Source organism: Myiozetetes cayanensis, unplaced genomic scaffold (assembly GCF_022539395.1).
Source record: "Myiozetetes cayanensis isolate MyiCay16 unplaced genomic scaffold, myiCay2020 scf17, whole genome shotgun sequence".
Lineage (NCBI taxonomy): Eukaryota > Metazoa > Chordata > Aves > Passeriformes > Tyrannidae > Myiozetetes > Myiozetetes cayanensis.
Window position 1 is genome coordinate 5,295,269 of NW_026087378.1, and position 4,540 is coordinate 5,299,808.

A 4,540-nucleotide genomic window follows, 5' to 3' on the forward strand; every position below is an offset into this window, starting at 1 on the left:
ATTGACAGCCTGAAAGCTGGACACGCTCTGCCTAAGGACGAACGATAAGAGAACCAAAGGATGGGGACTAGGTCAACTAATAAAGAATGGAGCAATTAAACGAATTAGATGAATTATTAAATGATGAATTAAATGAATTGTGTACTTAGAACCAGTGAACGGTAATTTGTTTGTTTCAGTTTGTAACAATTTGTGTTGCTAAAACTCAGCGTTCTGGAAATTATTATTATTATTATTATTATTATTATTATTATTATTATTATTATTATTATTAAACTCGTGTTTTGCAGGAGAGGTGAATTATTTTGGAAATGAAGACTGAGTTGCCTGAACAGCATTTTGCCTCTTCTTGTTCAAAAATAAAGCAGAACAAAACTTCAAGACAAACGAATTTCAGTGGAAACCAAATTGCCACTTTAAGCACTTGGAAGTTTAAGGAGGGGATTTTTAAAGGCAGCAGCAGAGTACATACAGCTGGTTAACCTGCTTTTCTGTAAACTTGCCAGTTGGCTTTACTGTAAAAAAACAATGCTTTGACAAAACCAGCCGAGCTTTGGGGACACATCACTTCTGGACGAGACAATAGAAATCCAAGGAGATCCAAGTGCTCTTGCTGCCTTAGGGAAAAGTCTTGCTGCTTAAGAGGTTGGATTTGTGGTATATAAAATCCAGGGAACTCTTTGCTGGATTAGAGTATTTGTGACTCTCCTGCGCAATAGCAACCCAATAGATGGCGATGTTGGATTTTCCAATTTCCCTGTGAAACAGATCCAGTTTAGTGAATTCAGGGCTGAATCTCTGCTGTGTTACAGTGCTGTGGGACTGGACTCTGAGCTGACCAGGAGAGGGATGAACTGTTGCACAATCACACAGACCATATGTTAAATTTACTTCTTGGGACAGCTTTTTTGATCTTCACAGTGCAGAAACCAAAGCTCAACAAATCAAGCACAGAAAAAATAATTACCATTTTCCAGAGGTCATAGAAAGTTCAGGTTCTTCACTAGAATTAAACATGTGCACACAAGTCTCAGTGGAATCAGATTATTGTGCTTCCCAAAGAACATTTGAAAGGAAATTGTGAAATAGGCAATTAAAGGCTTTTTAATCACAGCTATAAATTAAAGTTTTACTACCTCCGCTTTTTGGGCTGACTTATTAAAGAAATTGTGAGCAATTCTTATTAATTTTGAACATCCTTTCTCTCTTAAGTCTTGGCTTGAGTCCTATAAAGATTGTGAGAATTACTAGATAGGGAGCATATTCTTCACTGGTCAAGCTGAGATGTTTTGACATAAAAAATTTCCAGTAACAACTCCAGACTTCCTTTCCCTGTCACCTTCCACTTGCCTGAACAACCATATCCCACTATTTTTTCCAAACTTCCATTATTTTCACCGATTTAACTTGAGTTCATAGGGTACAAAATAAGGTTCAGCCTGTTCACGAAGGCAATTCTTTGCCTTTATCACTCTTTACATATTTTGCAGAGGGAAGATGCTCATTATTCAGCAGGTGTAAATGAATTTGCCTCTTTTGAGCTCAAAACTGCACCAATCCTATCATTAGAGTTTCTAAAGCAGGATTTGCCATGGTGTTGTCGCTGACTCATCTGGTGGGATTTCGTGCCCTACCCATGGCTTTCATCTGCACCTCGCTGCTTCTTATACTTCTATAGTGAAGTGCCTGAGATGAGTTTGTAATCTCCTTGGAGGAATAAATAAAAAATGCAACTTTAATTAAGGAAATTTTGGCTATTCTAGGAGAAAATGAAGCCATGGATTATAACTGAGTAGAAATGGAAACCTTCTGTGTTTACAACCCAGGCATAAGAACAGAGGGGTGCAGGAGCATCTGTCCATGTTGTGGTGACATTAATTGACATAATAGCCCTGCTCTTTCCTGCAGGGACACTTTGTTTTTCTCCTCATTGTAGTGACAGACCAACCAGATAAACACAGCACAACAAGTTGTCCTGGCATTAACATGAATAAACACTGATTTATGGATTTACAACCTTTATCTTTCAGCACTTCTCCCTTTCTCTTGGTATTTTCAGCACTCTCATTTGTCTCCCACATTATCCTCCCACGTGTCCTGTTCCACTTTGCCAAATCTTAGTGGGCAAACGGGCCCATGTGGCTTGGCTGGCCCTGGGCTGTGTGTGCTGACTCACCAGTCAGCATGTGCAAGTTAGGAGCCAGCAGGCTTTGGGATTGATCAAGGGACAGCCTTAGAAAGGTCTCCTGAGAAAAGGCTCTAATTTGGTTCCCTTCCCTCTGTTTAGGGAGGTGAAACACAAAACCATTAAAGTAGAGGCAGGATTTTCCCAGGTTGGTGCCCTGACCTCTATGTCACCACTTCAGGTGTTTTCACTGCTCTTGGGAATCACAACTTACCTTTTGCACGACTAACTGGGACCACTCCCAGTCCCCAAAAAATCATAGTGGGTGGAAACATTTTTGTGTTCCTTTAAAGTGACATAAACTAGCATGGTGTGTGACCTTATTCTGAAGTGTTTTCTTTCTGAGCACTTCAGGGTGAAACTGGTGTTTGTGGGATGCACCATCCCCATGGGACCGTGTTCTGCCCTATGGAGGATGTGAGCCAGGGCACTGCAGGGGGGTTGGGAAGGAGGTGAGCAAATCTGCTGTTGGGTGTATCAAAGCAGAATCCAGTGTATTCTCGTGGGAATGAGCTGGTTAATTTGTGGGATAAGGAAGAAGTGGATGCCAGTATACCAATATTTCCGTGGATGATTATCTCCTGTGCCATGCAATTTTATGCTCATTTGTGTGAGGGGAAAGTCAAGCGCAGAAACTGAGAGCTCAGACCTCATCTGTTGAATCAGAAGTCTCTGTTTTGACATTTTTTCAAACTGGAGATGTACTTTATAATATTAATGCCCCCTCTTCTCTCCCTGTCACATTTGGAAAGATAATAGAAAACTGCATTTCCAGAGAGTAAAGAATGTAGAATGCTTTACAGTTTCAGGCTCATTCAGCTGGATTGATTTTACCGTAACACTTTTCAAAAATAAGCAGCACTTTTGTGATCGCTGAGTGCACTGAAGCCTAATGGGTTTAATTTGTCTGCAGCTGGGCTGTACCAAAGCTCCCTGAGCCATTACAGCTGTACCTCTCCACTGAATGGCTTTGGACAAGCCCCTAGGTAGGGATTAAGCTCCACACAGCAGCTTAACGTGGAGAAATTCACGGTGTTTTATGAACACCTCCTGTGTTAAATGGCAGCAACTCTTCTTTGGAGGCAAATCTATTTGGGGCTCGTCAGAAGGCCTGTTAATAAGCGTAAAAAGTGCCCATGATGGAGTGTCAGTGCATTGGACAGACCATCATCATGTGCCACTGCACTGGATGCTGGATGTTCTGCTTGGCAAAATAATTTTGGCTGTACTAAAATATGGGCTAATATGGGCTTGTCCCACAAGGGTTTATGATCATGCCCTGATCCAAATAGTTTTTCCTTTAAAGGAAAACATTGCAACAAATGAAGGACTAACAAAAGGAAGAGGGTGATTTGTATGGCCTCATTTGGGCCAGCTTTGCCTGGTGGAGGTCGTAAAATATTCCAGTGGTAAAAATAAAGATATTTAGAATAGATTTGTTCTGGAGAAGTCACGTGGTCCTGCAAAAGTTTAATATTTTAAGGCGGCATATCAGACTTTCTCCTCTGTAATCTTCGTAGTCCCTCCTTCGGATCCATGTGGGGTTTTTCCCCATTTTATACAATCAGTTTTATTGCCTGTACCTCCAGTGAAGTTGTGACTGGAGGTGAAATAGGTATTGTTGGCAACTTATGAGCAAATATGAATGGACTTTTGAAGTCTTCCATAGTTGATATATTTGTATGGATGGGACCCCACTGGTACAGTGTTGCTGTGCCAAAAGGGGAATTCATGAGACAAAAAGTAAACAGCTTAGAAGAAGAGAGCAGTCATATAATATCACTCATGGCTACAAAGAGCTTGGAGAAATGTATTCTTTAGAAATGTTAGGAATCTTCTCACCTTATATTTGCTACACCTGCAAGCTGTAGGCTCTCCAGTATTAAAATTTAATTTTAAGAATGAGACACAGTTTACTAAAATTCTGTTTGAAGTGTGTATCAGGTAGTGCAGGACGTGTTTTGGGATCTTTTGCTCTCTGAGGATTTGGGTACACGATTTGTGTGTTTTGAGGCACTGAACATGTTGTTAATGCATATCTTCTCCTGATCAGTTATAATGTTTACAGAATGCTGGTTTTTCCAGTACTAAAATGGCTGAAATTCTCTTTTTATGGATTTGAAAGAAGCAGTAAGGGAACTTTCCATGTGGTTTTTGTAACATTACATGTAAAAATGCACAAAGATGATAAGTACTTACAGTGCTTCAGTATGGGATAAAAGCCTCTCAGATTTCATCCATAGTTAGAGAATTATAGCATTGTTTAAGGAGCTTAAATGATGATCAGAGATTACACAGCCTTTGTTAGGACTAGAAACTAATTAAAATAATTATCAGTCTCTCAGAGCTATGTAG